The sequence below is a fragment of the Nicotiana attenuata genome, unplaced genomic scaffold, assembly GCF_001879085.1.
Source record: "Nicotiana attenuata strain UT unplaced genomic scaffold, NIATTr2, whole genome shotgun sequence".
In the NCBI taxonomy this organism is placed as follows: domain Eukaryota; kingdom Viridiplantae; phylum Streptophyta; class Magnoliopsida; order Solanales; family Solanaceae; genus Nicotiana; species Nicotiana attenuata.
Window position 1 is genome coordinate 1 of NW_017672396.1, and position 22777 is coordinate 22777.

Here is a 22777-nt window from a genome sequence, read left to right on the forward strand (position 1 = left end):
TCTCGGTCTCGGCTGACCGCATCCGAACCTTCACGAAGCGATGTTTTGACTCAACTTCCTGATCTGACTTTTCCAAAATAGCCACTGGCTCCTCAACAATAGGATAACGATCTCTTGTCCGAGCTGACTGAACTGAAATCCAACGACAATCGACGGATCCCGTGATATCTCCGGAGCACTCTAACAAATACCTGGGACCTGAAACTCGGCCAAACTGGGCACGTAAAGGAAGCTCATACGGCAACTCCCCAACTCGCCTCAAGTCTCAAAAAGGGCCAATAAACCTCGACTCAACTTCCCTTTCTTTCGCAAACCTCTGACGCCCACTCATAGGCGAGACCGCAAGCAGAACCGCTCACCAACATAATATGAAACACATTCCGAACCCTTGCTGTCCGCGTAACTCTTCTGTCAAGACTGGGCCTTGTAACGGAGTCTGTCTTGCAATCCACTTGACTTCTCCAATGCATCCTGAACCATTCTGTACCCAATAGCCTGGCCTCACCCGGCTCAACCAAACCCACCGGAGACCTAACTCCTGCCATATGAACCTCATACGGCGGCCATCTGAATGCTCAACTGAATAACTGTGCTGTATAAGCAACTCGCCCAATGGCAAGAAATGATCCCAAGACCCTCCAACTCAAACCGCACAGCACGGAGTATGTCTCAAGAATCTGAATAGCTAACGTGGACTGTTCCGTCGTCTGGGGGTGAAATGTGTGCCTCACTCCACCCGAGTGCCTTAACTCCCTGCTGCACAGCTCTCCAGAACCGCGATGTAAATGAGTACCTCTGTCTGAAATGATAGAAACTGGAAAACATGCATAACGACGATTCCCTGATATAATCTCCGCCAACTGGCTCCGATGAATAAGTGGTACACGACACGAATGAAATCAGCGGACTTGGTTTTACCGGTCCACACATAACCCAAATGAGAATCAAAACTTCTTCAAGGTCGTGAAGTCCAGATACAAATCGCATTGGTGCTGCGCTCCATTTCCACTCCGGAATCTCTTCTGCTTGGAGCAACCACACCGGGTGCTGTGCTGCATCACTTTCACGCTGCTGGCAGTTAGGCAATCTGACACATAACCAAACTAATTACTCCTTCTTCATACGCCTCCACCAGTAGTGCTGCCGTCAGGTCCCGATACATCTTCGCCGGCACCGGATGGATGGAATACCGCGACTATGGGCCCTCTGCTAGAATCAACTCTCGAAAGGCCATCAACATTGGGCACACAAATCCGGCCCTGCATCCTCATTACTCCATCATTCTCCAATGGTCATATCTCTGGCATCCCCACGCTGGACCCTGTCCTGAGGACAAGTCAAATGAGGGTCCATCATACTGTCCGCTCCCTATACGGTCCAAATAGGGAAGACCGGGAAACCAACACAGGCCTAGAACCCCACTGGGCTCCGAAAGATCCTCGATCTCACGAACTGGCTGGCTAAGGCGCTGAACATCCATCGCCATAGCCTCTCTGAAGTTGGTAAATATGCCAAATCCCCAAACCTCCCGCCCGGACGACTCAAGGCATCCCGCACCACATTGGCCTTGCCCGCGGTGATATAGATAAGTGATGTTCATAAATCCTTCAGTAGCTCTAACCACCTCCCTCTGACGCATATTGAGATCCTTTTGCTTGAGCAAGTGCGCAAACTCCGTGATAGTATAGATTCTCACAAGGCACACCATACAGGTAATGATCGCAGATCTTAAGGCATGAACAATGGCAGCATAAACTCAAGGTCGTGACAGGGGTATTTCTTCTTCATGTACCTTTCAACTGTCCTGGACGCGTAGGCAATCACCCCTACGTCCTGCATCAACACTGCTCCAAGGCGCAACTTTCGAGGCGTCCAATAGAAGCATAAGACCCCCGAACCGTAGGCAAACATCAAAATAGGCTGTAGTCAAAGCTGTCTTGAGCTTCTTGAAAGCTCGCCTCACACTCCTCTGTCCAATGAAATGGGGCACCCTTCTGGTCAATCTAGTCATAGGGGCATCAATCGATTGAAAATCCCTCCACAAAACGACGGTAGTAACCCGCCAAGCCAAAGGAAACTGCGAATCTCTGTAGCTGAGGACGGCCTGGGGCAACTCTGCACGGCCTCTTCTACCTTCCTCGGATCCACCCGAATAACCTTGCTAGAAAATACAATGCCTAGGAAATGCCCACAGAACTCAGCCAAAACTCAGCTATTTTGAGACTTTTGCATATAATTTCTTCTTCCTCAGAGGTCTGAAGCACGGTCCCTCGAGCGTGCTGCTCATGATCTTCCCCGGCTCCGGGAATACACCAGATATATCATCAATAAAACAATCACGAACGAGTCAAGATAATGGCCTGACACAACTGTGCATCAAAATGCAATGAAAGCTGCAGGGGCAATTGGTCAACCAAATTGAATGACAAAGGGAACCGTAATGGCCCATATCGAGTCTTTTGAAGGCAGTCTTCGGGATGCCTGACTCCGGAATCTTCAACTGATGGATATACTGAGCGGCAAGTCATCTAGAAAACACCTGTGCGCCCTGAAGCTGGTTCAACATAGATCATCAATGCGAGAGCAAAGGAATAACGGTTTCTTCACTGTAACCTTGTTCAACTGGGGTAGTCAATACAATGCGCATAGAACCATCCTTTTTCTTCACAAACAAAACAGGAGCACCCACGGTGAAAACTGGGTCGAATAAACCCTTACCAAAGCAATTCTGCAACTGATCCTTCAACTCCTTCAAACTCAAGAGGAGCCATACATACGGAGGAAATGGAAATGGGGCTGGGTGCCCGGCAACAGATCAATGCCGAAATCAATGTCTCTATCAGGCGGCATGCACGGAAGATCAGCTGGAATTAACATCGGGATAATCCCGCACCACTGAACAGAATCAACAGAAAGGGGTATCAACACTAACATCTCTCACATATGCAAATACGGCGGCACACCCTTCTCAACATGCGCTGAGCTTTAAGAAAAGAGATAACTCTACTGGGAGTGTGATCTAAGTACCACTCCACCATACGCGGAACACCTGGCATAGCAGCGTCACGGTCTTGGCTTGACAATCAAGAATAGAAAGTAGGACGACAACCAGTCCATGCCAGAATAATGTCAAAATCCAGCATACCGAGTAATAATAAGTCTGCTCTGGTCTCAAAAACAACGAAATAGTAACCAAACATGAACCGATAAACGCGGTCCACAATAAAGAGAATCTCCCACAGGAGTAGAAACATAAACGGGGGCACTTAAAGAATCCGAGGCAACCCGAATGGGGAGCAAAGTAAGAAGACACATAAGAGTAAGTAGATCCCGGATCAAATAGAACCGATGCTCTCTGTGAAAAACCAGAATAATACCTGTAATGATGGAGTCGAGGCAACAGCCTCAGTAACGAGCACAGGGATAGCATAAATATCTGGCCCGGCCCTCTCTCGAGGGCGACCTCTATCTCCCCGACCTCCCCCTAGCCGGCTGGGCAGGTGGGGTAGCTGTGGAGCTGTGATCATGGCTGAGAACTCTGAGGAGACCGCTGCGGCTGAGCAGTCTGTGAAGATGCACCCCTACCAAGTCTGGGGCAGTCCTAACATGTGGCGTGTAATCACCATACTCAAAACAAGCTCTGGGAGGAGGGTGGCTGTGACTGGCTGGGACTAGGTCTGCTGGGCTGACCTCTGGAAGCAGCCCCGCGCAGGAGGCCGCGCTATGAAACTGGAGGTGCATAGTAAAGGCTCCTGAGGTGCAGGTGGAGCTGGAGTACTGCCGTGCTTGGAAGAGCTGAATAACAGGGCGACCGATAACCCCTACCATAACGACTGCTGATGGGGTACGGGCACCAGAGTAGTGACCCGAACTCTCGAGACCTCTTGGCCTCCCTCTCTCCTCGCTCCCTGGCGAGCAGATACCCTCAACCCTCCTAGCAATGCTCACTACCTGCTGATAAGGAATGTCCATCTCCAACCCTCGAGCCATGCTAGACCTGATGGGCAGAATAAGGCCCTCAATGAACGTGCAAACTCTCTCTCGAACTGTAGTAACCAAAGCCGGTGCGTGCCTGTCCAACCTGGTATAACGGATGGCATACTCTGAAACTGTCATAGCACCCTGGCGCAAGTGCTCAAACTCTGCGCGCCATGAATCTCTGAGGCTCTGGGGAACAAACTCTCTCATAAACATGTCCGAGAACTGGGTCCAAGTCAGTGAAGTAGCCTCGACTGGACTGTCTAACTCATAAGTACGCCACCAATCATAGGCGGTTCCCCGAAGCTGAAAAGCAGTGAAAGAAACCCCGCTGGACTCCACTATGCCCATAGTGCGAAGAATACGGTGACACTCCTCTAGAAATCCCAAGGCATCGTCTGATGCTAATCCACTGAACACTGGGGGATCATACTTCTTGAACCTCTCAAGTCTGCGCTGCTCGTCCTCTGAAGCAGCTGACCCATCCTCGGGCTGAACTGGTGCTGCAGGCGGTGCCGGAATAATCTCGGGAGCCTGCTCAACCTGCACTCGCTGCTCAGGAGTGCGGACGGCGGGAGTTTGTGCTCCTCCCCCGACCTGGGATGTGGCTGCAGCAAGGGGAAGCAACCCCGCCTGAGCTAAGGTGGTGTACATGCTCATGAACTGAGCCAAAGTCTCCTGGAGCGCTGGAGTAGTAGTGGCAGTAGTAGGTGTGCCAGGTGCCTGGGCTCCGGCTGGATCTGTTGGTGGTACCTCGGCGGCAGCTCGCGCAGGTGCTCTGGCTGCACCACGTGCGCGTCCTCGACCTCTCCCCCGGCCCCGGCCTCTGACGGCTGCAGTAGGGGGCGCGGGTGCCTGATCATCACGAGTAGCACGGGTCCTCACCATCTGTGAGAGAATAGAAGTCAGAAGTTTAGAATTGATGTTTGAAATATCGCACGACAAGGAGTTCAAATGAAATGAAGATTTCTCCTAAACAGTTACATAGCCTCTCGTAGATAAGTACAGACGTCTCCGTACCGATCAGCGAGACTCTAATAAACCGGCCTGTGTTCCGTGACTCCTATGAACCTAGAGCTCTGATACCAACTTGTCACGTCCCTAGTTCATCAACCGTGAACATGTCATGACGGCACCTGGTCCCCATGACCAGGTAAGCCTAAGATTTGCGGAAATATAATAATTGCGGAAAAATAGAGAAAATCAAATCAAATATCTAAAGGAAACTGTACTGAATGCCGCTTGGCAAGTACAACTCAATATCACAAGTCTAAAACAGTTCCCAAAACCCGGAAACTCACGGGCAACACAGGCTACAGAAGTGTATAGTAAAGGTTCCAAACTCCAGAATTTCTAACAACCGAAGAAGGAAAACGAAGTACTAAAGATAGAGTAAGAAGGAGACTCGTTGGTCTGCGGACGCAGCAGATCTACCTCGAAGTCTCCGTAGTCCTCCTGCCTCACTGATAGTGCGCCTGAGCGGAGGTACCTGGATGATCTGCACATGAAAAACATGCGCAGGAAGGGCATGCGTACACCACAGCGGTACTCAGTAAGTGCCAAGTCTAACCTCGGTTGGGTAGTGACGAGGAAGGTCAGGGCCCTACTGAGACAAAATATAATAATAATAATAATAATAATAATTTAGCAATATAAAGATCTGACAGATATAATAAGTACAGCAGTGAGATAAGACAAGTCAACGAGGCTATAACAACTACACGAGTACAGAATAAACACAGAGTAAACACAGCTCAATACCAATGATAACAATGAGGGTCTCCCAGGATACCGTCCTGTAGCCCTTTTCGTCAACTGTCTAGTGGATCTCCCGGGATACCGTCCCGTAGTCCATCATATATGTACATCCGAAGGATCTCCCGGGATACTGTCCCGTAGTCCAACCATCAATGTGCATGGGGATCTATCGGGAATCGAACCCGCAGTCCCAAAGTAAAAGTGCAGGGGGATCTATCGGGAACCGAACCCGCAGTCCCAAAGTAAACAAACAAGGGGGGGGGGGGAGCTACCGGAATCCCACATCCGTAGTCCCAATGTAAATGCGCAATCACAACCAGAAGGTACACGGAAACGAAGTACAAAAGACAAGCAACAGGTAGTACTGACCTAGCATGCTTCACGTAGTACAGTCAAGGCAACTTAAGCAATTAGGCAAATTAAATCAACTAAACATGCTTTCCTAATCTAGCATAGGTTACAATTGCAAGTAGAAATAAGCAAATATGAAAGGAGCTCAACTCAATATCTTAAGAAAACCGGATTTTCAACAATTGGCTCAATTACGCGCTCGTCACCTCGCGTACAAGGCACTTAAATCAATAAATAACAAATCCTAAGGGGAAAGGTCCCCCACACAAGGTTAGACAAGCCACTTACCTCGAACCGGCTCAATATAACTAGAAACCGCGCCTTTGTCACGAGTATCCGACTCCAAATGGCCCAAATCTATTCAATTCAATTACACATCGTAAATAATATTGCAAACAACTGATTCCACTATTAAATTTAAAGCTAGGGCGCGAAAATAGGTAAAATGACCAAAATGCCCCTCCAGCCAACATCTCGGAATCGAATGATTTTCACGTATTCAGAACCCTCGTACTCTCACGAGTCCAACCATATAAAAATCTCCCAAATCGGAGGTCAAATGCCCCCTCAAAATCCAATAGTTTGGTCTATGAACTTTCACCCAATTTTCATTCAAAATTCGAAATTTAAAGATGAAATCGTGATTAGATTAGTCGGTATTAAGCATAAAAGAGTAGAGAATCGTTACCCAATCGTTGCTCTTGAAAAACCTTCAAAATTTCTCCCAAATCCGAGCTCTCTAGCTTGAGTTTTGTTAAAAATAGCTAAACCCTCGTTTTGAAATGTTTATATCTGCCCAGGGATTTTGTTCTACGCGATCGCAGGAGTAGGCATGCGATCGCATAGAGAAAAAAAAAATGGGAAGCCCAGAAAATGGTCTATGCGAATGCATAAGGAGTAATGCGATCACAGAAGAGTAAAATTGGAAGGTCCAGAAATTGTTCAATGCGAACGCAGCCAAGGTATTGCGATCGCAGAAGAGGTGAAAGCTGAACTGTGCGATCGCGGACAGCTTATGCGATCGCATAGAAGGGTTTGGTCCCCCTCTAGAATTGCACTACGCGATCGCATGGTTATTGATGCGATTGCAGTGAAGAAAGGTTCTGCAACAGCTGAAGGGATTTTCTGCAAGATTTTCCAACTCCAAAGTGCTCCGTTGAGCACCCGAAACACACCCGAGGCCCCCGGGACCTCAACCAAAACTACGGACATATCCCATAACATCATTCAAACTTGTACCAATCCTTAAACCACCTAAAACAACGCCGGAAACACGAAGTAATCAAGGATTCAAGCCTAAGAACTTCAAATTCTAACAAAACACGCTTTCGATCAAAAACCTAACCAAACCTCGTCCGAATGACCTGAAATTTTGCACACACATCCCAAATGACATGACGGAACTACTGTAACTTCCGAAATTTCAATTCGACCCTCGGATCAAAAACTCACTATCGGACCGGAAACTTCAAAAATACAAACTCCGACATTTCAAGCCTAAATGAGCTACGGACTTCCAAAATACATTCCGAACACGCTCCCAACCCCGAAATCACCTAACGGAGCTAACGGAACCGTCGGATTTCCATTTCGAGGTCGTCTTCACACTGTCCCGATTACGGACCATTTTTCAACTCTTAAGCTCTCATTTAGGGACTAAGTGTCCCAAAATACTCCGAATCCCAACACCGAACGTCCCGGCAACCAAAATAGCAGAAATGAACTTAGGGGAAGCAGTTAATGGGGGATCGGGGCGTAAATTTCAAAAATGACCGCCCGGGTCGTTACAAGTACTCACTTTACTCCCTGCACCCTTGTGTGCAGATTCGGGCACTACAGGTCCTACTAGCGAGGGTTGAGAGCTGTCCAGCAGATTTCCGGAGATTCACTAGGTAGCTGCCCGGCGATTCGCAGCCCAGTGCATTCTTCCTCTATTTTATTTCCTTTCTGATTCAGTTATGTAGTAGTGGAGTAGACTTCAGACTTGTAGTATTGTTTTAGATGCTCATGACTGGTGACACCCCGATGTCGGGCTATGTTGGTTTTTAATTCCGCAAATTATACTTTTCACTGATATTTTTTTGGGATTTTAATTCTGCTAAAGCCTTAGTATTTATTATTTAAATTGCTTAAAGTGAATGGGAAGTGTGTCGGCTGGCCTTGTCTTTACGAGAGGCACCATCACGACCGGGTCCGGGTTTAGGGTCGTGACAAGTTGGTATCAGAGCCTAGGTTACATAGGTCTCATGAGTCATGAGCAAGTTTAGTAAAGTCTCGCGGATCGGTACGGAGACGTCTGTATTTATCCTCAAGAGGCTGCAGAACCTTTAGGAAAATTCCATATTCTTGAAATTATTGTCGTGCGAATCTGTTGATCCGAGTACTAAACTTCTGTTATTCTATTCTCTCACAGATGGTGAGGACACGAGCGACCGGTCAGGATGGACGACCACCAGTACCCCCAGCTGGAGCCGCTAGAGGCCGAGGATGCGGTCGAGGCCGTGGTAGGGGCAGAGGTGCAGCCCACACAGCAGCTGGGGCAGCACCTGCTGATCCACCAGCCGCCCCAGTTCAGGAGCAAGTTCCAGTTGTGGACACTCCGGCAGCACCAGCTCAGGCACCAACTATGCCCATTGTGATTCCGGGTCTTCAGGAGACTTTGGCCCAGATTTTGACAGTATGTACGAGTTTTGCTCAGGCGGTCGCAGTCTCTACTGTCGCAGCCACTTCTCAGGCAGGGGAGGCTCTTAGACTCTCGCTGCCCGCACACCCGATCCGGTGGTTTAGGGAGTGCAGACACCGGAGGCACCACTAGCCCAGCTGGTGGCAGCTGCTCAGGGTTACGTAGCTCCAGTTATGCGAGAGGACGAGTAGCGTAGATTGGAGAGGTTTGGCAGACTCCAGCCTCCTACTTTCAGTGGTGCTGAGGGCGAGGACGCCCATGGTTTCTTAGACAGATGCCAGAGGATTCTTCGCACCGCGGGTATTCTGGAGACCAGCGGGGTTGCATTCACGACCTTTCAGTTTACCGGAGCTGCCTTCACCTGGTGGGAGGAATATGAGAGGCTTAGGCCTGTTGGTTCGGCACCTCTTACTTGGCAGTAGTTCTCTGCTCTATTTTTGGAGAAGTATGTCCCACAGTCCTGCAGGGAGGAGCTGCGTAGGCACTTCGAGCAGTTACGACAGGGGGAGATGACTGTTACCTAGTACGAGATGAGGTTCTCAGAGTTAGCTCGTCATGCTATTTGTCTGGTTGCTACGAGGAGAGAGAGGATCAGGAGGTTTGTTGATGGCCTCACCTACCAACTTCGGGTTCTCATGACTAGGGAGAGAGTGTCAGGTGCTACGTTTGAGGAGGTTGTGGATATTGCTCGTGAGATTGAGTCAGTTCGTAGCCAGGAGCGCGAGGAGAGGGAGGCCAAGAGACCTCGTGGTCATGGTAGTTATGGGGGTGCTCCTTCGAGGGGCCAGTTTCAGCACGGCAGAGGCCGTCAGTTCAGGCATGCTCAGTCAGCTCGCCCAGGTTATCGTGGGGCGTCATCAGGCCATGGTTCTCACAGTTTTCAGCAGGGTTATCCCTCACTCAGTGCACTTCCAGCCCAGGTTCGTCCCGTGCTCCATCAATTCAGGATTCTTCTACGCCAGGTGCATCTACTAGTCATTCCGGTGCTACGGGTTCCCATCAGCCCCCGTCTCCAGCACCCGGGAGTTGCTATGAGTGTGGAGAGATGGGTCACATGTGGAGGCAGTGTCCTCGTCGTCTTGGGGGTTCATCTCAGCAGAGGGGTCAGCCATCAGCCTCAACCCCAGCCACTTCACCACCCACCCAGCCAGCTAGGGGTGGGGGACAGTCATCTAGGGGTCGCCCCAGAGGGGGAGGTCGATCTGGTGGTGGTCAAGCCCGCTTCTATGCACTTCCAGCTAGGCCTAATGCGATTTCTTTAGATGTGGTGATTACATGTATTATCTCAGTCTGCCGCAGGGATGATTCTGTGTTATTTGACCCTGGTTCTACTTTCTCTTATGTGTCGTCATATTTTGCCCATTATCTGGATATGCCCTGCGAGTCCCTTGTTTCTTCTGTTCATGTCTCTACGCCGGTGGGCGATACAGTTGTGGTAAACCGTGTGTACCTGTCATGCCCCAAACTAGGGGAGGCACGACTGGCACTCGATACTGTATTCGATCGAGTTAGCCACTAAACATACTAGCTAACTAAACTGGGGGCCCAACAGATTGGGCAACACAACATCCAAAATACTAAGTCTGGACCGTTAAGGTCATGACTTGAATAACAATAAGCCATATAAACAAAGGTAGATGGGCCAAAATAATAAAGTACTAGCTGGCCGACGAGGCCGCGACTGGAGACATACATGCCTACACACATATATATACATGCCAAGCCTATGGGCTGGAGACTGGAAGCTGCAAAAAGAAACCCAGAATACTGTGTCCTCAATAGCCTCTAAGAGTGTCATAAGCACTGTCGAGACAAGGCCCCGACTATACCCAAACTGTACAACAAAAGTAACCATCCTATGAAAGCTCCAGGAAGAGGTGGAGCTTACCTACTCACATCTGAACCCCGAAATCCTAACGGAGGGGTCGATCAGAGTCCCTACCTGGACCTGCACGCACGAAACAAAATGCAGTGTCCCCAGGCAACGGGACATCAGTACGAATAACAATGTACTGATATGTAAGGAAGAAAGTAGAATCATACATAGCTGATGAAAAAAAATAATAGTGATACCACCTGACACTGAAACTCTGATAGCCTCTATGGCCGACATCCGACCTCATAGTAATCAAATATGCATGGTATGCTCGTGTAATCGTATGTCGTGAATACATATATATTGATGTAAATGCATGACATACCCAACCAAATTCTAGCAATGGCGGTATCTTCCGGTAGCTAACCGGTATCATATTGCCAACCTGTGGCCATCTGTATAATATATATAGTTTTTCGGGCAAATAGGCCCCTTACCTCCGATTATAACTCGAAGTCCATGCATAATATGCCATGTATGATATGAACCTTGAATGCACATAATAGGCCATAACAAGAACTTAGCCAATCTTGGCTCATAGGTACTCTTATTCTCATAATCTCATAATCATCTTCGTATCGCATACAATTGTCTCTTGGAACCTCATATGTTTTCTTTTTCTTTTGAATAAGCTTGAAAACATAACTCGACTTTTAGAAAGATAACTTAACTCTGAAGATGTTCATAAAAAGCTTAAGGTGCTTCACTTAGTCCTTATACCTGATTTCTTGATATTTAGTAAAAGAAAGTATTTCAAAAATCAAGTGTTTTAGTAGTTTAAACATAAAAAATTATATTTGAGATTTTTGGAAATCGACATGTCACTTTAGAGATTTTAAGATACACTTTAACAAGGGAGAAGGACTGATCGCAAATACTAAATGCCTTTATTTTCTAGTCACACAACCCAAAGACGAATAAGAATTCATATATATAGACATATAGTTAAGAAAGCCGAACAAATAACATATATAGATGTCGAATACCCTATTTAACCGAACGAGTGGAATATCAACCTAATAGCATCATGAAAATACTTCAGCTACGATCCCAATGCCTTTCACAGAAGGTCTTTCTAGCAATAGAATAGTAAAATATCACATTTGACGTCTTAGGAATTTTCCAGAATTCGTGCTAAAAGGAAGGACAGAGTTTAGCCTTAACATACCTGTTTCTTGAATTATTTGAACAAATCTGCTTCTGCGAAATTCTTGAACAGAATTTATACTTGATTTTGTAATCGAAACCAAATTTCCTTCTGCTTCTAGCGTTTTTTGGCTTTAAGACCAAAAATATAATGAGATGTAATCTAATTCTTAGCCTTGTTTGTTCCAACGTTTGAAGTCTTGTTGGAGTTGTTACTGTTTGTAGCTTCCAATAACTCTCGCTGGCTTTTGATTGGAAAACGTTTATTGAAGCTTTCTATATTCTGGATTTAATCATTTCGGTTGAAGATGGATAACAATCTTTTGCAAGAATTATAGAGTCTTTCTATATCAAATGTAAAGTATAGAAAGTGAAGTCTTCTTATCTCAAATGAAGTGGCTAACGTCTGTTTTTGTGCAGGTAAAGTTTTTTCCTTTACAATGTATAAATGTGAGGTTTTGGAGTAAGTTTAGTAAAGGGTCAAGATAAGAATAATCATATCCCATTAACGTGGATCACAACATGGTTAGCCACCTATGTCTAATTTTTTTAAGAGTCACATTCTTGTGACTCTATGGCTGCCACGTAATTCTTTTGGGTGGGGGATTTAAACTTTATCCAATAATCAATTAATTAACTAGGTAATGTCCCGCTACCTGGTAATTAACCAATTACCCACATATTAAGAATTGTCTCAAATTACTTAAAATTCTACTTATTTTTTTAATACACTTTATACATCCTACTATCATGGTCATCTGGTATATTTCATGGTACTAGTCCATAAATACCGAATATTTTAGCTCGAGCAATATTTTATCCCAATATGCCAAACTTGGACGAAAATTCATTTTTCTTGACTTGCTTCCCCTTTCACCTTTACGAATTTACTTATTACTTGTTTGAAATAGCATAATCCTTATAATCTCCAAATAATCTTTTCGTTGGACTGATGTCAATTACCTTACGACAAATTCAACGTAAAATACTGGAGGGTGCAACATCGTCGTAACTTATCAATGCGAAGCGTAACATCACCGTAATGTAATACTGCTTGGTACAACACTATCGTAACATAATACTGCAGGACGTAACATCAATCGTAATATATTACTGCAGAGCATAACATCGAAGTAATACTGCGGGACATAATATTGACGTAATATTGCGGGGCGTAACATCATTCCCCTCTTTGGAACATTCGTCCTCGAATGTTGACTAATGCTATTATCATTTTCATAACTTATATTTTTCGAATACTTTAGAACTTCCCTTGCCATCTAGGCGACTGTTTTGTGAATAAGTCCAAAGTCCAGAGCATCCTCCCCTTAGGCCTCCTTCTCACCCCACAACTTGTAGTTGAAATCCTTCCAATCTCGTAACTGTTGCTACCTTTCATCATACAGCCTGTACGATTTTGACCTTGTAAGTGTGCCCAATCTCTAGGCCTCATATGTAGAGATTGATAAGATGTCCCTTTGGGAATCTATGAGTATACTGAAGTTCTTTGCTCGGTACTTTGTTGAATTCATGAATATTTATCTCATCGTATAGGTCCGTTTAGCCATCAGTATGAATTTACTGCCATAACTCTTACTTTAATTTATCGTTGCCGAGGTCAGCTACCAAATCCCAGCTTTCTCTCGTTTCTTACCCCATATGTATAAATTTAAGTCCTTTAATGCTTCCTCATTACTGCTCATCTTTAGAATGATGGCCTAATCTCATCTCATACTTTGTGACTTTTGTCCATCCATTGTTGATTCACCTCAATATTAATCTACAATATACCACTGATAATTTGAAACTTCTTACATCATACCTTCCCACTAGGGCTTACGTTCCATCGAGGAATATTTGAAGTGATTTTCTTGATCCACTTAGGGGTGATAATGTACTTCAATGACCGTATTTTATAACATCCCAATGTGATTCACTTATGTGGGTATTTTAATCTCGTACAGTCTATGAAATCCTCTTCAAATCATTACTTACTTGAAGACCTAAACGTCATCCTTTATCCATCACAATTACACCCTTATTGTACTATCAGGGCAATATTCCATCTTTTCTAAATGCTACTAGTCTTAGACTCCTTTGAGTTCATTCAGGCTATACTGATCTTTCTATAACATTTGAGAAACCATAAGCTCTTCTTGTTTTCATGGGCTTAATCCCGAGGACTTATCCATTCTCGTCACCTTCTCACTCGCCTTTTCTTGTCCTTACTCCTGTCTTCCTAAAATCTTTTCGCTCTACCATACTTTATCTGCAACCTACACATATCCATTTATACTACTTGCAACCTTTCTTCAACTTGCTTGCATCATAGATTTCCTTATGTTATTCTGGAACGTCAAGCGAGATATCACATCGTCTCTAACTCTTCTCTATTCTCTTAACTAGATCTTTCAGTACTTAGAAACCATAGGCTGGAAGACATGCCGCCGACGATGCCGCTATCATTCCCGGTTATTGGATTGCCGTGCTTATAACCTTCTATCCAAAGTATGGACTATTCACAACTTTCTGCCTTTGAGTATCCCGTACATTGTTCACGTTTACCTTACTTACCCTAAAATCTCGCATCGTATCTTTTATCTCTTTCCTGACCTCCCTTTCACCTAGGTGTAATTCACTTCCATAACTTGAAGCTCTATTATAATACTCGCACCTCTGGTACATACACAATCTGGTGGGAGCTTCGTACTGACTTCTTATGAGGCTGGTACTTCTTCTAACTGGCTTCCTTGTAGAGTCATTATAGATTATGGTTGTTGTGTTATTTCTCTTGAACATCTGATATTAAGAGTGATTCTGTCATGTTCTCCAGCACAACTTCTATAATTTTTCTAGGTACAATAATCTGACTCCTGATTTACTTAGGTGATGCAATTCTTTAGTTTCCTCTTCCTTCTGATCAGCCTTTACGTAGTCTTAAGCTATCTTCCAATCTGTGGCTCATGGTATCAGTTATTACCTTACCCTTTCATGGGCGTTATGAAATATCCATGATACAATCTTCTAATAATTCAATCCTTTGTCCATTCCCTGGCTTAATTCTTTCTTTTAACTTATACCGGAGTCTTCTATGGCTGTGTGATTGTCAACAAATATGCTGCCTGGATAATGTTCCAAAATCTTGAGTGTATCCATAACGTACTAACTCCGGATCATTGATGAAATAATTCTTTTGTTCCATCTCAGCTTTCTTTAAACGTGTGCAATTACTTTTTCTGGTCTTTCTATCCCTTGTTGCGTCCATACTTAGCTTATCTTAGTGCCCGCACTTGCCAGAGTTTTCATAAAACTCATATGATCTCGAATATTACTTTTAATTCTTACTTCCCGTTCATTAGCCACGGTAGGTGCCACTTTCCTTCGGAATGCTTACAATGTTGTTGCCAGATTGTTGTTATGCAACCATTTCCTCTTTAGGTTATTGTGCTGAGGTTGAAGCCTTCTTCCTTATTTCCTCAGCTAGTCTTTCGTCGTATTACTTAGGGAAGACCCTTGATTCCTGTAAAGTTGTGAGCTTATTATGGAAGTGAGCTTATTATGGAACTTTTGATGTCCTTCCTTGCCTATAATCGTCCGTAGTTGCTTACTTCCATGCCCTTGTGCTTGTATGGTTGCTTCTAAACTGATATTTTGACTTTCTTCCCAGTGGCACTTTCTTTTATCCCCGTAACACTCATACGGTACTTTTAACTACCCCGACTCTTGTTTGAATATGTCTCAAGTATTATAATGATATTTTTCGAGGCTGAATTCTCCATGTTGGGTTCTACTATGTTTATCTTACACGATCTGACGACTCGTCTGTAACCTCTTGCTTAGCCATAACTGGGTCTTTCTGACCAATTACTAATTACTTGTTGGCCCATTCTCATATCATTATTCCTCGTAATCTTTCTTGGGTTATTTCCTTTGTCTTAACTTACGTCTCACACTAGCTCCTTATTTATTAATAACAACTCGGGCAGGAACCTTTACTTCCTCTCCTTGACGTCGTGCTTGCACAATATTCTTGAATCGTAGCGTATCTGTAAGATTTGGGTAAGTGACATCTCATTCTTCTTTCATTTATCGCTTTCTTCCTTTACCCTTCCATAGTCACTAGAACCACTTCATTCTGACTTAATGTCACGTCACTCCATATTCCCCCCTTTAGGGGTGTACTAAGAGTTGGAGCTATGACGACCATCCTATAGATGTTCTACCTCTTCATCTTTGGCGTCGTTTCTCAACATTAATGATCCTTACTCGCCTTACGGCAATTCTCCTGTAAAAAGGATGACAAATTCCCTTACTCGTGAGGGTGACACTTAGCATAACTGGCACATATAGTCTCTTAAGCTTAACTTTGCTCACATTGCTTGCTCTAGGGAAGCTTCTCCCTGAATGACTTTTCTCAGAATTCATCGTGAATCTTCTTCTGTGGTCCATTATATTACCGTCGGAACGAAATATGAAATTCCCATGATGACGAGTACTTTCCAATCATTCAGTCCCTAATTCATATTTAGTTTATCTTGTTTACCAGTCCATACCGATTTCTGTTACTTCGGAGATTAACTCTCCCCTCTGGTAGTCGCGTTGGAGTTACGAACTTATTTCTCGAAATGAGGATATAACCTTATGGCCTATACTCTTTCGTTGTCTTAAGGCCCATCACCTTTCGTCTCTTTCTTCATTCGACTATAGGTTCTGTAACACTCCACCGTTTTCATCCATGTCTCACACCTTATTCATAATGCTTCCTTATCTCTCTTTTTGTTACTCTGCTAATATTTCTGCATATCCCTTTTCTTGTGAAAATTTCAATACGACATTCTTTCGCTTTTTGCTTTCCTTTGCTCTATCCAGTGGCTCTTCAAGTTGCTTAACGTTCTCGCTTTACTAGGGGCGCGGGCCACACTAAAGTAATATCTATCCCTTCATAGTTCATGTCTTTATAGTACTCATACTGGCTGCACTATTTTACAGTGCACCATCTAGGTGTCTCATAGAGAGATCTATTAGCACATTTGGAATATCCTTCGAAAATGTCAACTGACACAAACAATTCATCCATCATATCTTCTTATACTACTTCTATTAACCCCCATACGGTATATCTGGAATAGGTGCGACCAATTGTATATACCTCTGTTACTTTTAAATATAACTCAAAAAGCTAATGTTCCTCTGCCTCAATTATAAATGTTGTTAACCTTCATTAACTAGGCGCCTCGTACCCTTCTTCATCTTGCTTCTTTTGCTTGTTAAAACTTGTATTTATCTTCTTAATCTCTCATTGTCTTTCACCATAAAGATGGATAGGCATTCTTGCCTTAAGGCTTCTTATCAGGAAGCTTACACCTTTCAGTACACCCATGATCTGCTAAAGACCTCACATTTACTTATTGTAGGCATCATACAAAAATCCAATTCCTTTGACTCAACTTTTCCACAACAATCTCTCTTTCCAACCTTCTTTCCGGATATAGGTATCGTCTTATTACGAATAGGATTTAGGACTTTGAATTCCTAAGACTGAGCTCTACCACACGATGTAGAGTAAGAAGAAAGAGTGACAATCTTAAATGCCCTGTAGCCTCCTGCTTATAAGTGTGGTGCACAACACACCCATAAGCAAGACTCTACTAGACACGGCTTGTGGACTCCCTGGGATACGACCTGCTCTGATACCAAGTTTGTCACGCCACAAATTAGGGGAGGCACGACTGGCACTCGATACTGTATTCGATCGAGTTAGCCACTAAACATACTAGCTAACTAAACTGGGGGCCCAACAGATTGGGCAGCACAACATCTAAAATACTAAGCCTGGACCGTTAAGGTTATGACTTGAATAACAATAAGCCATATAAACAAAGGTAGATGGGCCAAAATAATAAAGTACTAGCTGGCCGACGAGGCCGCGACTGGAGACATACATGCTTACACACATATATATACATGCCAAGCCTATGGGCTGGAGACTGGAAGCTGCAAAAAGAAACCCAGAATACTGTGTCCTCAATAGCCTCTAAGAGTGTCATAAGCACTGTCGAGACAAGGCCTCGACTATACCCAAACTGTACAACAAAAGTAACCATCCTATGAAAGCTCCAGGAAGAGGTGGAGCTTACATACTCACATCTGAACCCCGAAATCCTAACGGAGGGGTCGATCAGAGTCCCTACCTGGACCTGCACACACGAAACAAAATGCAGTGTCCCCAGGCAACGGGACATCAGTACGAATAACACTGTACTGTTATGTAAGGAAGAAAGTATAATCATACGTAGCTGACGAAAAAAATAATAGTGATACCACTTGACACTGAAACTCTGATAGCCTCTATGACCGATATCCGACCTCATAGTAATCAAATATGCATGGTATGCTCGTGTAATCGTATGTCGTGAATACATATATATTGATGCAAATGCATGACATACCCAACCAAATGCTAGCAATGGCGGTCTCTTCCGGTAGCTAACCGGTATCATATTGCCTACCTGTGGCCATCTGTATAATATATATAGTTTTTCGGGCAAATAGGCCCCTTACCTCCGATTATAGCTCGAAGTCCATGCATAATATGCCATGTATGATATGAACCTTGAATGCACATAATAGGCCATAACAAGAACTTAGCCAATCTTGGCTCATAGGTACTCTTATTCTCATAATCTCATAATCATCTTCGTATCGCATACAATTGTCTCTTGGAACCTCATATGTTTTCTTTTTCTTTTGAATAAGCTTGAAAACTTAACTCGACTTTTAGAAAGATAACTTAACTCTGAAGATGTTCATAAAAAGCTTAAGGTGCTTCACTTAGTCCTTATCCCTGATTTCTTGATATTTAGTAAAAGAAAGTATTTCAAAAATCAAGTGTTTTAGTAGTTTACACATAAAAAATTATATTTGAGATTTTTGGAAATCGACGTGTCACTTTAGAGATTTTAAGATATACTTTAACAAGGGAGAAGGACTGATCGCAAATACTAAATGCCTTTATTTTCTAGTCACACAACCCAAAGACGAATAAGACTTCATATATATAGGCATATAGTTAAGAAAGCTGAACAGATGACATATATAGATGTCGAATACCCTATTTAACCGAACGAGTGGAATATCAACCTAATAGCATCATGAAAATACTTCAGCTACGATCCCAATACCTTTCACAGAAGGTCTTTCTAGCAATAGAATAGTAAAATATGACATTTGACGTCTTAGGAATTTTCCAGAATTCGTGCTAAAAGGAAGGACAGAGTTTTGCCTTAACATACCTGTTTCTTGAATTATTTGAACAAATCTGCTTCTGCGAAATTCTTGAACAGAATTTATACTTGATTTTGTAATCGGAACCAAATTTCCTTCTGCTTCTAGCGTTTTTTGGCTTTAAGACCAAAAATATAATGAGATGTAATCTAATTCTTAGCTTTGTTCGTTCCAACGTTTGAAGTCTTGTTGGAGTTGTTACTGTTTGTAGCTTCCAATAACTCTCGCTGGCTTTTGATTGGAAAACGTTTATTGAAGCTTTCTATATTCTGGATTTAATCATTTTGGTTGAAGATGGATAACAATTCTTTTGCAAGAATTATAGAGTCTTTCTATATCAAAGGTAAAGTATAGAAAGTGAAGTCTTCTTATCTCAAATGAAGTGGCTAACGTCTGTTTTTGTGCAGGTAAAGTTTTTCCTTTACAATGTATAAATGTGAGGTTTTGGAGTAAGTTTAGTAAAGGGTCAAGATAAGAATAATCATATCCCATTAACGTGGATCACAACATGGTTAGCCACCTATGTCTAATTTTTTTAAGAGTCACATTCTTGTGACTCTATGGCTGCCACGTAATTCTTTTGGGTGGGGGATTTAAACTTTATCCAATAATCAATTAATTAACTAGGTAATGTCCCGCTACCTGGTAATTAACCAATTACCCACATATTAAGTATTGTCTCAAATTACTTAAAATTCTACTTATTTTTTTAATACACTTTATACATCCTACTATCATGGTCATCTGGTATATTTCATGGTACTAGTCCATAAATACCGAGTATTTTAGCTCGAGCAATATTTTATCCCAATATGCCAAACTTGGACGAAAATTCGTTTTCCTTGACTTGCTTCCCCTTTCACCTTTACGAATTTACTTATTACTTGTTTGAAATAGCATAATCCTTATAATCTCCAAATAATCTTTTCGTTGGACTGATGTCAATTACCTTACGAAAATTCAACGTAAAATACTGGAGGGTGCAACATCATCGTAACTTATCAATGCGAAGCGTAACATCACCGTAATGTAATACTGCTTGGTACAACACTATCGTAACTTAATACTGCAGGACGTAACATCAATCGTAATATATTACTGCAGAGCATAACATCGAAGTAATACTGCGGGACGTAATATTGACGTAATATTGCGGGGCATAACAGTACCGGTCGTGCGTTGTGTCTATTGGGGGTCTGGAGACCCGGGTAGATCTATTGTTATTATGCATGGTGGACTTCGATGTTATTTTGGGCATGGACTGGTTATCTCCGTGCCGAGCTATTCTGGATTGTTATGCCAAGACAATGACTTTGGCTATGCCAGGTGTGCCACAGATTGAGTGGCGAAGTTCGACCGATTATGTCCCCAGCAGGGTGATTTCTTTCTTGAAGGCCCAGCGTATGGTTGGGAAAGGTTGTCTTTCATATCTAGCCTTTGTGAGGGATGTCGGTGCAGAGACTCCCGGTATTGATTCTGTTCCAGTTGTGAGGGATTTTCTCGATGTGTTTCCTGCAGAACTGCCGGGCATGCCACCGGACAGGGATATTGATTTTGGTATCGATCTGGTACCGGGCACTCAGCCCATTTCTGTTCCACCGTACTGTATGGCACCAGCGGAGTTGAAGGAGTTAAAGGAATAGCTTCAGGAACTCCTGGATAAGGGGTTCATTCGTCCTAGTGTGTCACCGTGGGGTGCGCCGGTTCTCTTTGTGAAGAAGAAGGATGGCACGATGAGAATGTGCATTGATTACAGGCAGTTGAACAAGGTAACAATTAAGAACAAGTATCCTTTGCCTCGTATCGATGATTTGTTCGACCAGCTTGAGAACAGGTGTTCTCCAAGATTGATCTCCGTTCGGGTTATCACCAGTTGAAGATCAGGGACTCCGATATACATAAGATAGCTTTCAGGACCCGATATGGTCATTATGAGTTTTTGGTAATGTCTTTCGGGCTAACCAATGCCCCAGCAGCGTTCATGCATTTGATGAACAATGTGTTCCAGCCGTATCTTGACTCGTTTGTCATAGTCTTCATTCATGATATTCTGGTATGCTCGCGTAGTCAGGAGGAGCACGCGGAGCATTTGAGAGTGGTGTTGCAGAGATTGAGAGAGGAGAAACTTTATGCAAAGTTCTCCAAATGTGAGTTCTGGCTCAGTTCAGTGGCTTTCTTGGGGCATGTGGTGTCCAACAAGGGTATTCAGGTGGACCCGAAGAAGATAGAGGCGGTTCAGAGTTGGCCCAGACCGTCCTCAGCTACAGAGATTCGCAGCTTTCTTGGTTTGGCGGGTTATTATCGTCGGTTTGTTCAGGGATTTTCGTCCATTGCATCGCCCTTGACCAAGTTGACTCAGAAGGGTGTTGCAGTTCAGTGGTCTGATGAGTGTGAGGAGAGTTGGAGAGTTTTTAGAAGCTCAAGACTGCCTTGACCACAACTCCAGTGTTAGTATTGCCATCAGCTTCAGGTTCTTATACCGTGTATTGTGATGCTTCGAGAGTTGGTATTGGGTGTGTTTTGATAAAGGAGGGTAGAGTTATTGCTTATGCTTCTCGTCAGTTGAAGCCTCATGAGAAAAACTACCCCGTTCATGATTTGGAGTTGGCTACCATTGTACACGCGTTGAAAATTTGGAGGCATTATTTATGTGGTGTTTCTTGTGAGGTGTTTACTGATCATCGTAGCCTCCAGCACTTGTTCAAGCAAAAAGATCTCAATTTGAGGCAACGGAGGTGGTTGGAGTTGCTTAAGCATTATGACATTACTATTTTATATCACCCGGGGAAGGCCAATGTGGTGGCCGATGCTTTGAGCCGAAAGGCGGTGAGTATGGGGAGTTTGGCATATATTCTAGTTGGGGAGAGACCTCTTGCAGTTGATGTTTAGGCTTTGGCCAATCGGTTCGTGAGGTTGGATATTTCGGAGCACAGTAGAGTATTGGCTTGTGTGATTTCTCGGTCTTCCTTATATGAGCGCATCAGAGAGCGCCAGTATGATGATCCTCATTTGCTTGTCCTTAAGGACAAAGTTCAGCATGATGATGCCAGAGATGTGACTATCGGTGATGATGGGGTGTTGAGGATACAGGGCCGGATATGTGTGCCTAATGTAGATGGGCTTCGGGAGTTGATTCTGGAAGAGGCCCATAGCTCGCGGTACTCCATTCATCCGGGTACCACGAAGATGTATCAGGATCTGAGACAACATTATTAGTGGAGGAGAATGAAGAAAGACATTGTGGGGTTTGTAGCTCGGTGTCTCAATTGTCAGGAGGTGAAATATGAGCATCAGAGACCGGGTGGCTTGCTTCAGCGGATGGATATTCCAGAGTGGAAGTGGGAGCGGATCACCATGGACTTTGTAGTTGGGCTCCCACAGACTTTGAAGAAGTTCGATGCTCTTTGGGTGATTGTGGATCGGCTGACCAAGTCCCGCACTTCATTCCTATCTGTACTACTTACTCTTCAGAGCGGTTGGCAGAGATATATATCTGGGAGATTGTTCGTTTGCATGGTGTCCCAGTTTCCATCGTTTCAGATAGGGGCACTCAGTTTACTTCACAGTTCTGGAGGTCTGTACAGTGAGAGTTGGGTACTCAGGTTGAGTTGAGCACAGCTTTCCACCCTCAGACGGACGAACAGTCCGAGTGCACTATTCAGATATTGGAGGATATGTTACGTGCTTGTGTCATTGATTTT